The sequence below is a fragment of the Aegilops tauschii genome, chromosome 5 (genome assembly GCF_002575655.3).
Source record: "Aegilops tauschii subsp. strangulata cultivar AL8/78 chromosome 5, Aet v6.0, whole genome shotgun sequence".
In the NCBI taxonomy this organism is placed as follows: Eukaryota; Viridiplantae; Streptophyta; class Magnoliopsida; order Poales; family Poaceae; genus Aegilops; species Aegilops tauschii.
Genome location: NC_053039.3, coordinates 581099331 through 581113218, shown reverse-complemented (window position 1 = coordinate 581113218; position 13888 = coordinate 581099331). Strand labels below are relative to the sequence as shown.

The window sequence follows — 13888 nt, the reverse complement described above, 5'->3', positions numbered from 1 at the left end:
TGAATAATTTTCCTGCATATCAAAATATACGGTCCAAATTAATTGTTCTTTTGACAAAAAACAATGTGTCAAAAATAGACTTAGATAGATGTCACCTGATATGTTAGGACGGCAATTATCCGCCATGGAGTTGATGGTCACCACGGTGAAGCTAAAATCAACCACGGATGAGTCACCCGAAGGAGCAAACGGATGAGTCGGCCGTAGCGTTGTAAGCCGGTGCGGACGAGCAAATTGTTCTCGCGTTGTAAACCGGCGTGGACGCGTGAACCGGCCGCGAGGGCGGACGGGCGATTCGTCCGTGGTGTTGTAAGGCGGTGCGGACGGGCGAGTCGGCCGGCGCGTTGATGTAAACCGGACCGCGATACGCATGTCCGTGAAGCTGCGCGGCACAGCCGAACGTGCCTCCGCGGTATAATACCACCCCTTTTCTTTTAATAGCCGTCCTACATAAAAATATTACAGGCCAGAGTAACTGTTGTCGGATGAATTAACATGTACTGATAAAATACATTGGGGGGATAACACCTGATTCGCCCGGACAACAGATGCATCGACCGTGGTATTGTAAGCCGGTGTGACGGGGAGAGTCGGCATCGGTGTTGTAAACCGGTGCGGACAGACGAGTCGGTCGTGGATGCGGACAGTTGAGTCGGCGCGGGTACGGTCGAATGAACCGACTACATGCGCGGTCCCGATGAGTTGATGTAGACCGGACCGCAGGGATGGCGACTTCGGGCGCTTACATTGATCACGGCAGTATGGACAAATACCAGTGCAAAATGATGACACTGTACGCTCCATATCCGCGATATAAAGCCGTTTTTATAATAGATGATTACCCTACATATAAAAAATACCATAGAGCAGAGTAGTTGCCCTCGGACTAATTTTAAAGTGTACTAAGGAAATATATAAAAGAAATAGCACCTGATTTTGAGCGGTCTCAGTGTACGTTTTTGCTGCGTACTGTCATTTGATTTTTAATGTAACGGCTTGTCCCTTGTGACCACGTGAGAGCTTTCTTGAAGGTTTCGCTGGCAGTATACTCTCAACTGGGATCTGGAAGTTTGTGCAAACAAAACACTTTAACTTGAATAGACGGCTTGCGGGTTTGATAGATGTGAGTGCACTTCTGCCTTCGTCTGTACTACTGTGCGTAGTACTTTGTTTCTTGGATTTAACTGATCTTCACATCGGGAAAAAATAGCAGCAGCAGTAGCTTGTTGCCTCGGGACACGAAGTCTAGGAACCGCGGACGTGCTGCCATGGGAAACTTGGGACAACAGCTGCACCTTCATAATATATCTGCGGCTCAGCGAGTTATGATCTGATGGTCTGCGAGGCACACAGCCTGTCGTACTCCTGTCGGTCTCCGTGATTTGATCGATTGTCTTTGGATCGCCCGATGGGAGCGGTGGTTTGACCTTTCGTTGACTGCCCTTCACATATGGAAGCAATTGCCATCATCATCGTCGAGATTTCTTTTTCCATCAGCTTACAACTTGACGGATCGCCAAAAGCTGTCACAACCAAAAAATTTGTCTCGGACTCGGCGGATCTTCATGGCGCTCGTAGCGGCCGCTTAGCCCGCAACCCTAAAATCTTCCCAATCTTAATTTCGTATGCGCTGTTCCGACTGCTGGTTGACAACGTATATCCTTCTGAAACTGACTTTCTTTATCCGGAAAATCATGAACTTCTCGATCCTTGAGAGAAGATCCCTTCAAGAACTCATCACCACCGTGCGCGAGCCCCACGGTGGGCGCCAACTGTCGTGGAATTGTCACGGCAGATGTCCTAGGGTGAGGACTTAGTCGTGAGGCCAGCGCATCTATGTAGTAGCTTGAGAGGGGTTGAGCGGAATCGAGAGACGCAACACAAGACGAGGATTTAGACAGCTTCGGGCCCCGGGAAACATCATCCGGTAATAACCCTACATGTTGTTTGAGGCTAGATCTCATTACGCGCATGAGGGAGTCGCCGTAAACCGGCTCTCCTCTAATTGTGTCTAGCCCTAGAGATTATTGATTGTTGCCTGTCCCTCTTTGGGGAGCCCTGCCCCTCCTTATATATGTTGAAGGGGCGGGTTACATGTGGAGTCCTATTAGGATTAGGACTAGTCTATCTCTAATACAAACCGGATACAAGTCCAAGTCTTAACTCCTTGTAAGACAAATATCCCTCACGCCTTTCCTTGTAAGCCGGCCCATCATAGTATGAATCGGCCTTCATGAACCGCCCGTTGGGCCACCGGATCTTGTCGCTCCTCTGACCCGCCTGCCAGATTACCAATGAATCGTAAACCGCCAGGTCCAAACGGGTCGCCAGTGGATCGTCAATTCTCAGCCGGGTCTCAAGTAAACCGCCAAGTCCGGCCGGGTTATACTTCCGGCCGGTTTACGCCGCGGGGTATATCCCCGACAGTACCCAATAGCCTTACGACCATCAAGTAGTTCCTCGAAAGTCTATACTTTGTTTTCACACATGGATCCTCTCGGATTTTATGGCCTCGAGCCATTTGTCAGAATCCGGGCCCACCATTGTTTATCCATAGCTCGTAGGTTCATTGTTGTCTAGCAACATGACCTCCAAGACAGGATTACGTACCACTCTGAAATAGTACGCATCCTTGTCGACCTATGAGGTTTGGTAGTGACTTGATCCGAAGTTTCATGATCACTATCATCAGCTTCCACTTCAATTGGTGTAGGCGCTACAGGAAAAACTTCGTGTGCCCTGCTACACACTGGTTCAAGTGACGGTTCAATAACGTCATCAAGTCCCCACCATCCTCCCACCCAATTCTTTCGAGAGAAACTTTTCCTCGGGAAAGGACCCGTTTCTAGAAACAATCACTTTTGCTTCCGGATCCGAAATAGGAGGTATACCCAACTGTTTTGGGTGTCCTATGAAGATGCATTTATCCGCTTTGGGTTCGAGCTTATCAGGCTAAACCCTTTTCACATAAGCGTCGCAGCCCCAAACTTTTAAGAAAAGACAGCTTAGGTTTCTCTAAACCATAGTTCATACGGTGTCATCTCAACGGAATTATGTGGTGCCCTATTTAAAGTGAATGCGGTTGTCTCTAATGCCTAACCCATAAATGATAGTGGTAATTCGATAAGAGACATCATGGTTTGCACCACATCCAATAGGGTGCAGCTATGATGTTCGGACACACCATCACATTATGGTGTTCCAGGCGGCATTAGTTGTGAAACAATTTCCACAATGTCTTAGTTGTGTACCAAACACGTAACTCAGATATTCATCTCTATGATCATATCATAGACATTTTATCCTCTTGTCACGACGATCTTCAACTTCACTCTGAAATTACTTGAACCTTTCAATAATTCAGACTTGTGTTTCATCAAGTAAATATACTTAGAATCTACTCAAATCATCTGTGAAGTAAGAGCATAACGATATTCACTGCGTGCCTCAGCACTCATTGGATTGCACACATCAAATGTATTACTTCCAACAAGTTGCTCTCTTGTTTCATCTCACTGAAAACGAGGCCTTTCGGTCATCTTGCCCATGTGGTATGATTTGCATGTCTCAAGTGATTCAAAATCAAGTGAGTCCAAACGATCCATCTGCATGGAGTTTCTTCATGCGTATAAACCAATAGACATGGTTCGCATGTCTCAAACTTTTCAAAAAACGAGTGAGTCCAAAGATCCATCAACATGGAGCTTCTTCATGCGTTTTATACCAATATGACTCAAATGGTAGTGCCACAAGTATGTGGTACTATCATTAATATCTTATACTTCCTCCGTCCGGAAATACTTGTCCTAGAAATGGTTGTATCTAGACTTATTTTAGTTATAGATACATCCATTTTCAACCATTTCTAGGACAATTATTTCCGGACGGAGGGAGTATCTTTTGGCATGAACATGTGTATCACTATGATCGAGATTCAAAGAACCATTCATTTTAGGTGCAAGACCATTGAAGGTGTTATTCAAATAAACAGAGTAACCATTATTCTCCTTAAATGAATAACCGTATTGCGATAAACATAATCCAATCATGTCTATGCTCAAACACCAAATAAAAATCATTTAGGTTTAACACCAATCTCGATGGTAGAGGGAGCATGCGATGCTTGATCACATCAACCTTGGAAACACTTCCAACACATATCGTCATCTCACCTTCAGCTAGTCTCCGTTTATTCCGTAGCTTTTTATTTCGAGTTACTACCACTTAGCAACCGAACCGGTATTTAATACCCTGGTGCTACTAGGAGTACTCGTAAAGTACACATTATAATGTATATCCAATATACTTCTATCGGCCTTGCCAGCCTTCTCATCTACCAAGTATCTAGGGTAGTTCTGCTTCAGTGACCGTTCCCCTCATTTCAGAAGCACTTAGTCTCGTGTTTGGGTTCAACCTTGGGTTTCTTCACTAGAGCAGCAACTGATTTGCCATTTCATGAAGTATCCCTTTCTTGCCCTTGCCCTTCTTGAAACTAGTGGTTTTACTAACCATCAACAGTTGATGCTCCTATTTGATTTCTACTTTTGCGGCGTCGCGAATAGCTCAAGGATCATCATATCTATCCCTGATATGTTATAGTTCATCACAAAGCTCTAGCAGCTTGGTGGCAGTGACTTTGGAGAACCATCACTATCTCATCTGGAAGATTAACTCCCACTCGATTCAAGCGATTGTAGTACTCATACAATCGGAGCACATGCTCAACTATTGAGCTTTTCTCCTTAGTTTGCAGGCTTAAGAAACTTGTCAGAGGTCTCATTCCTCTTGACGTGGGCACTAGCCTGAAATCCCAATTCCAGTCCTTGGAACATCTCATATGTTCTGCGATGTTTCAAAAACGTCTTTGGTGCCTCAATTCTAAACCATTTAGCCTTACGCACTGAACTATCATGTAGTCATCAAAACCTGTATGTCAGATGTTCGCAACATCCACAACCGACGCTCGAGGTTCAGCACACTGAGCGGTGCATTAAGGACATGATCCTTCTGCGCAGCAATGAGGACAATCCTCAGTTTACGGACCCAGTCCGTATAATTGCTACTGTCAACTCTCAACTAAATTTCTCTAGGAACAAATCTAAAACAGTAGAACCAAAGCGTGAGCTACGACATAATTTGCAAAGATCTTTTGACTATGTTCATGATAATTAAGTTCATCTAATCAAATTATTTAATGAACTCCCACTCAGATAGACATCCCTCTAGTCATCTAAGTGATACATGATCCGAGTCAAGTAGGCCGTGTCCGATCATCACGTGAGACGGACTAGTCATCATCGGTGAACAACTTCATGTTGATCGTATCCACTATGCGACTCATGTTCGACCTTTCGGTCTCTTGTGTTCCGAGGCCATGTCTGTACATGCTAGGCTCGTCAAGTCAACCTAAGTGTTTTGCATGTGTAAATCTGGCTTACATCCGCTGTATGCGAACGTTAGAATCTATCACACCCGATCATCACGTGGTGCTTCGAAACAACGAACTTTCGCAACGGTGCACAGTTAGGGGGAACACTTTCTTGAAATTTTATGAGGGATCATCTTATTTATGCTATCGTCGTTCCAAGCAAATAAGATGTAAAAACATGATAAACATCACATGCAATCAAATAGTGACATGATATGGCCAATATCATTTTGCTCCTTTTGATCTCCATCTTCGGGGCGCCATGATCATCATCGTCACCGGCATGACACCATGATCTCCATCATCATTATCTCCATCATCGTGTCTTCATGAAGTTGTCTCGCCAACTATTACTTCTACTACTATGGCTAACGGTTAGCAATAAAGTAAAGTAATTACATGGCATTTTCATTGACACGCAGGTCATATAACAAATTAAGACAACTCCTATGACTCCTGCCGGTTGTCATACTCATCGACATGCAAGTCGTGATTCCTATTACAAGAACATGACCAATCTCATACATCACATATATCATTCATCACATCCTTTTGGCCATATCACATCACACGGCATATGCTGCAAGAACAAGTTAGATGTCCTCTAATTATTGTTGCAAGTTTTTACGTGGCTGCTATAGGTTTCTAGCAAGAACGTTTCTTACCTACGCCAAAACCACAACGTGATATGCCAATTTCTATTTACCCTTCATAAGGACCCTTTTCATCGAATCCGATCCGACTAAAGTGGGAGAGACAGACATCCGCTAGCCACCTTATGCAACTAGTGCATGTCAGTCGGTGGAACCTGTCTCACGTAAGCGTACGTGTAAGGTCGGTCCGGGCCGCTTCATCCCACGATGCCGCCGAATCAAGATAAGACTAGTAACGGCAAGTAAATTGACAAAATCGACGCCCACAACAACTTGTGTTCTACTCGTGCATAGAAACTACGCATAGACCTAGCTCATGATGCCACTGTTGGGGATCGTTGCAGAAATTAAAAAATTTCTACGCATCACCAAGATCAATCTATGGAGAGACTAGCAACGAGAGAGAGGGGAGTGCATCTTCATACCCTTGAAGGTCGCGATGCGGAAGCGTTACAAGAGCGTGCATGAAGGAGTCGTACTCGTAGCGATTCAGATCGCGGTTGATTCCGATCTAAGCACCGAACAACGGCGCCTCCGCGTTCAACACACGTACAGCCCGGGGACGTCTCCTCTTTCTTGATCCAGCAAAGGGAGAGGAGAAGTTGAGGGAGAGCTCCGGCAGCACGATGGCGTGGTGGTGGAGCTTGCAGTTCTCCGGCGGGGCTTTGGCAAGCACTACTACTACGGAGGAGGTGTTGGGGAGGGAGAGGGCTGCGCCAGGGGAAGGGGTGCGGCTCCCATGCGCCTCCCCAATATATATAGGGGTGGAGGGGGCTGGTTTCTTTCCCTGCAAGTCCATTGGGGCATTGGCAAAGGTGGGGGAAAGAAATCCCATCATTTCCCTTCCCCACCGATTGTTATCCCCCTTTTTTAGGGATCTTGATCTTATCCCTTCGGAATATGATCTTATTCCTTCTAAGGGGGGGGATCTTGGTGCGCCTTGACCAGGGGTGTGGGGCCTTTCCCCCACTACCCACGTTCATGTGGGTCCCCCCATGCAGGTGGGCCCCACTCCGGAACCTTCTAGAACCTTCCCGGTACAATACCGAAAAATCCCGATCATTTTCCGGTGGCCAAAATAGGACTTCCCATATATAAATCTTTACCTTCGGAACATTCCGGAACTCCTCGTGACGTCCAGGATCTCATCCGGGACTCCGAACAACATTCGGTAACTGCACACTAATTCCCATAACAACTCTAGCGTCACCGAACCTTAAGTGTGTAGACCCTACTGGTTCGGGAATCATGCAGACATGACCGAGACAGCTCTCTGGCCAATAACCAACAGCGGGATCTGGATACCCATGTTGGCTCCCACATGTTCCACGATGATCTCATCGGATGAACCACGATGTCGGGGATTCAATCAATCCTGTATACAATTCCCTTTGTCAATCGGTACGTTACTTGCCCGAGATTCGATCGACGGTATCCCAATACCTCGTTCAATCTCGTTACCGGAAAGTCACTTTTACTCGTTCCGTAACACATCATCCCGTGATCAACTCTTTGGTCACATTGAGCTCATTATGATGATGTCCTACCGAGTGGGCCCAGAGATACCTCTCCGTCACACGGAGTGACAAATCCCAGTCTCGATTCGTGCCAACCCAACAGACACTTTCGGAGATACCCGTAGTGTGCCTTTATAGCCACCCAGTTACGTTGTGACGTTTGGCACACCCAAAGCATTCCTACGGTATCCGGGAGTTGCACAATCTCATGGTCTAAGGAAATGATACTTGACATTAGAAAAGCTTTAGCAGACGAACTTCACGATCTTGTGCTATGCTTAGGATTGGGTCTTGTCCATCACATCATTCTCCTAATGATGTGATCCCGTTATCAACGACATCCAATGTGCATGGTCAGGAAACCGTAACCATCTATTGATCAACGAGCTAGTCAACTAGAGGCTTACTAGGGACATATTGTGGTCTACGTATTCACACATGTATTACGGTCTCCGGTTAATACAATTATAGCATGAACAATAGACAATTATCATGAACAAGGAAATATAATAATAACCATTTTATTATTGCCTCTAGGGCATATTTCCAACAAACAGATGGCGTTGTGCGACTTGCGGTAAACGTCTTAGCCTTCCTGGCCGAAGTGTTGCGTGTTAAATAGAAGGGTTGCTAGCCCAAATACGCGTACAGGTTGTTGAAAGAGATACATCTTGCAAAGGAAGCAAACTAGAGATAAGAGGAGATAAAGATACAAAAGACTTAGCTAACTAACTACTCCTCCGGCGGTATTGATCTTCCTTCCTGTACACGCCTTGTATACACACGCAACCATATCATCATGTTTGACACCCTCCCTTAATCACAACTTCATCAAGTTGAGATTATGTTTGAAGTCTTCAAAACTTCTTGTGGGTAGTGCTTTGGTGAAACCATCCGCAACTTGGTCTTGAGAGTGAATAAACCGAATATCCAAAAGTTTATTTGCACCTCTTTCTCGAACAAAATGAAAATCTATCTCAATGTGTTTAGTTCTAGCATGAAAGACTGGATTTGTTGATAAATAGGTAGCACCTAGATTGTCACACCACAAACATGGAGCTCTAGTGCTTTTCATACCTAGTTCCTTTAAAATTGACTGCACCCATATGATCTCTGCTGTTGCATTTGCCAACACTTTGTATTCTGCTTCTATACTGGATCTTGAAACTGTAGCTTGCTTCCTTGCTCTCCAAGATATCAAATGAGGTCCAAAGAATACTGCAAAACCACCAGTTGAGCGTCTGTCATCTAGACACCCAGCCCAATCTGAGTCAAAAAGGCACTAATAAGTGTAGAGGATGACTTGTTGAAATTTAGGCCAATGCTCAGTGTATTTTTCACATATCTTACTATACGTTTTGCAGCAGTTATGTGAACAGTGGTAGGTGCATGAAGAAACTGACATACTTTGTTAACAGCAAAGGAAATGTCTGGTCTGGTTAGTGTTAAGTACTGAAGTGCACCTACCAGACTTCTGTATTTTGTACCATTTTCTGAACTCAGGAGCTCTCCTTCAGTAAGAGACAATTTTTCTGTGCTAGATAAAGGAGTGGGTGCAGGCTTACAGCTTTGCAAACCAGCCTTTTTTACTAAGTCTGTTGCATACTTTTCTTGAGAGAGGTGAAGACCATCCTTGTGTTGCTTGACCTCAATACCAAGAAAATAATGTAGATCTCCTAGATCCTTGAGAGCAAATTCTGCAGTCAAATCCTTCAACAGTGATGTTATTGCTTCATCAGATGAGCTTGTCACAATTATATCATCAACATATATGAGAACAAATATGGATATACTTGACTTGTTATAGATAAATAACGAGGTGTGAGACTTTGAAGGAACAAAACCAAGTGCTTGCATCTTTTTACTGAGGCGAGAATACCATGCTCTTGGGGCCTGTTTCAGTCCATACAATGCCTTGTCAAGCTTGCACACATGAAGTGGTGCGCGTGCATTTGCAAACCCAGGTGGTTGTTTCATGTAAACCTCTTCTTCCAGAACACCATGGAGGAACGCGTTCTGAACGTCTAGCTGACGTAAACTCCATCCCCTAGACACAGCAATAGACAAAACAAGACGAATAGTAGCAGCTTTCACAACTGGACTAAACGTGTCCTCATAGTCAATACCATACCGTTGTTTAAAGCCCTTTGCAACGAGTCTAGCTTTATAACGGTCAATGGTTCCATCAGCTTTCCTTTTTATCCTAAAGACCCACTTACAGTCAATAAGATTTTTACCTCGTTGTGGAGGAACCAAATGCCATGTTCTGTTTTTCCTAAGTGCCATGATTTCATCATTCATTGCTTTTCTCCAACGTGCATCACCCAAAGCATCTTCAAGAGTATTGGGTTCTCCTGGTTCACCTGTTGAACACACTAGCCCATATTTTGTAACATGCGTATAATCAATATGTTTAATTACCCCTTGTTGAAGTCGTGTTCGTCACGGAGTAGCAACAGGAACCTCTGCAGAGCACTCCGGCACAGAGGATCCCGGGTCTGGATTGGGCTGATCCTGTCCTGATCCCGAGGAAGACCCGTGCAGGGCTCCAGAATCCGCAGCGTGAGCAAGCGACGTCGGAGTTGGATTTTCTGTGGCCGTGGAGCGTGGTGCAAGCGACGATTTGGCCACAGAGGATCTGGGCCTGAGCGCATCATCATGGCCCAATGATTGCCGCCTGGACTCTGGGCTGACAGAGCCTGCCCCCGCATCCGCCAGACCAGCACTGGCGCGCCGCTTGTAGACGCACAGTTGGCCGTCTTGCTGGACCCGACCCAGACTAGAACCAGCCTGCCACCTGTCGGGTGATGATTCGCACGCGCGAGAAGAGGCGTTGCGGTCCACCAGGCTCTGCCGCGTGGCTGGCGCGGACTCGCCTGCACGCCCGCCTGAGGTTGTCGCGTCCGTGCGCCCGCCTGCATCTGTCGGGACTGGCGCGGCAAATTCGCTGCCAGGCGCGGATCCCGAAGAGGATCGACTGCGCGTCTGCAGCACTTGCTCCGATCCCGAGGAGGATCTGTCCCCTGGACCAGGACACATGAAATAAGGACCTGTTGGTCCGTTTTCTTCACCATTTTCTGCAATTTTTGCACCGCTGTTTTCTACATCAGCACAAGGCTCATGGAGACTATTAGTAGGGTTAGTCAACATATGATCATCACAATTTGTAATACCCCCTTGATCATAGCCAGAAAGATGAGAAGGTAGGAGAAAAATTTCCTTGCGGAGGAGTGCGCCGGCGTTAGGATGGAGATCCGCAAAGGGGAACTTGGTCTCATCAAAAACAACATCACGAGAGATGTAAACCCTACCAGTGGAGATGTGAAGGCACTTGACACCTTTGTGTTGGGCACTATAACCAAGGAAGGCACACTATTTTGATCTAAACATGAGCTTGCGGTTGTTGTAAGGCCGAAGATTTGGCCAACAAGCACAGCCAAAAACAAGGAGAGAGGTGTAGTCTGGTTTTGTGTGGAGGAGACGTTCCATGGGTGTTTCATTGTTGATAACACGGCTAGGTAACATGTTGATAATATGAACGGCTGTAAGAAAAGCCTCATCCCAGAACTTGAGGGGCATGGAGGCTCAGGCTAGGAGGGCCAAGCCAACCTCGACAATGAGCCTATGCTTGCGTTCGGCCGACCCGTTTTGTTGGTGAGCGTGCGGGCATGATACATGGTGAGATATGCCTATGCTTTGGAAGAAGGAGTTCAGTTTCTCGTATTCCCCTCCCCAATCGGACTGGATAGCAATAATCTTACTGTCAAAGTTTCTTTCAACAAGTGCTTGAAAGTTGTGAAAAACCTGAAACACATCTGATCTTCTCTTGAGGAGATAGATCCATGAAAATTTGCTATAGTCATCGATGAAACTCACATAATACGTGTGTCTACCAACAGAGGAGGGGGCAGGCCCCCACACATCAGAAAAGATCAATTGCAAAGGTTTGGTGGAGACACTAGTAGATATAGGGTACGGTAATTGATGACTTTTAGCACACTGACATGAATTACAAATAGTTTCAATGTTTCGCTCACCAACAAACGGGAGCTTATTTTTCCTAAGTAGTTTTTCAACCAAAGAAAAAGAGGCATGTCCTAAACGATCGTGCCATCGTGTGGACGAAAGCTTGATAGCACCACAAGCTTGTTTATTGAATCTTCTAAACTCCGGAATCAACGGGTAGAGCCCTCGAACACATCTACCTCGATAGAGAACTTTCCTCGTTGCCTGATCCTTGATCAAAAAGAAATAAGGATGAAACTCTAGAAAAACATGATTTTCAATGGCAATTCTATGAACAGAGAGAAGATTTTTATGAGCACTAGGAACATGCAAGATTCTTTTGAGATGAATTTTACGACTAGGGGTATTAAAAATTGAGTGGCCAATGTGACGTATGCCCATACCTTCACCACTGGCCGTGTGAATTTGATCCTTGCCGCGATATTTCTCCTTCATGGTGACTTTCTCGAGCTCGTTGGTGATGTGGTTGGTGGCGCCACTGTCAACGTACCAATTTGTGTCAATTCCATAGGAGCCATCGGCCGCAGCGGCAACTTTCTCTTCATCTTGCGAGGAGTCACCATCATCTTCTTCGTAGCGGTACCAATAGTCCTTCGCCATATGGCCTGGCTTGCCACAGATTTGGCAGCGGGGCAAATCCGGGCAGGATCTGTTGGAGCCGCCACTGCCACCACCGCGACGCCCTTTGGAGTTTCCCGAGCGGCCGCCGCCGCGCGAGTTGTTGGAGTAGCCACCACCGCCGGAGCCGAACCTCCCCTTGCCACGGGGAGATGGGTGCGAGCGAGAGCCACCACCGCGGCCTCTGAACGCAGAGTTGGCCTACGACTTGAAGCCACCACCGGAGCCTTGGTACTGTGCCATGCGTTGATCAAAGTTACTGAGCATGGCAAAAAGTTCATCAAGAGTTACCGGGGTGACGCGAGCATCCAGTGCAGAGACAAGGGGCTGATAATCTTTGTCCAGCCCGTGGATGATGTAGGACATGAGCTCGTCATCCTGGATGGGTTTGCCCGCCGCGGCGAGTTCATCGGCGAGACCTCTCATGGCGGCGAAGAAGGAGGCCACCGATTGATTTCCCTTCTGCGCATTGATCAGCTCTGTACGGATGTTGTTGACGCGGCTGAGTGACTGCGACGAGAACATGCTCGCCAGTGCCACCCAGAGTTCACGCGCCGTGGTGATCGTGGTCACCGTGACGAGCACCTCCTTGGAGAGGTTTTGGAGCAGGTATCCGAGGACCTGCTGGTCCTCCCTCACCCAAAGTGGATGAAGGGGATTCGGCCCAGTGGTCTCCTTGCCGGCGGCGTCCTTGCTGGTGAGGACCTTGGCCGGCTCAGTCGTCGTGCCGTCGACATAGTGGAAGACGCTGGCGCCCCGCAGCTGCGGCGTGATCTGGGTCCGCCAAAGAACGTAGTTGGTGCAGGAGAGCTTCTCCGGGACTCCACCGCTGAGCGGCGACTGGAAGGAGGCGGAGGAGGAAAACATGGCTGCGCACTTGATGGAGATGGATTAGCTAGGGTTTTTGGTGGAAGAAGAAGGCTCTGTATACCATGTGCGACTTGCGGTAAATGTCTTAGCCTTCCTGGCCGACGTGTTGCGTGTTAAATAGAAGGGTTGCGAGCCCAAATACGTGTACAGGTTGTTGAGAGAGATACATCTTGCAAAGGAAGCAAACTAGAGATAAGAGGAGATAAAGATACAAAAGACTTAGCTAACTAACCACTCCTCCGGCGGTATTGATCTTCCTTCCTGTACACGCCTTGTATACACACGCAACCATATCATCATGTTTGACAGGCGTCCCAAGTTTAGATGTAAAGCATGTTTGGCTAGCAAATGAACTTCCATATTGGAAAGCCTTCCTTCATGGGTGGCTCAGGAGGAGTTGGTTTGATCAGCCAGCCTCCAAGTTAGGGTTTTGCAATAGTTGTCATGTTAATTCATCTACGTACTAGGCCCGAGTGGTCTCCTATCGATGTTGTTTTTATTGGCGTGAGTTGTATCTCAGTGCTTGTGTTCTGTCTCCGGTTAGGAGCTTCGCTGTGTTGTCAAAGCTGGTTGTGGCGTTCTGTGTTCTTTCCTCAAGTTGTGTCCTTCACGCGCACACACCCTGGAACTGGCCTATGGCCAAGCAAAAGTGCAAACCATGGTTTTCCATGTCGATACAACCAGTAAACACACTGAGCTGGAATGTACGTGGGCTAAATTGCCAGAAGAGGAGGGCAACTGTTAGTGCCACAATCGCTGCCTCCTCGTGTCAACTG

At 46.8% G+C, this 13888-nt stretch overlaps 1 non-coding gene across 1 annotated transcript; it reads right to left on the bottom strand.

Moving 5' to 3' along the window:
• Window positions 1–12490: 12490 nt before the first annotated feature.
• LOC120965711 (small nucleolar RNA Z247) lies at window positions 12491–12629 on the bottom strand. Its single transcript, XR_005758736.1, has one exon. It is a non-coding gene; the product is annotated as a small nucleolar RNA Z247 (small nucleolar RNA).
• Between the last annotated feature and the right edge of the window lie 1259 nt (window positions 12630–13888).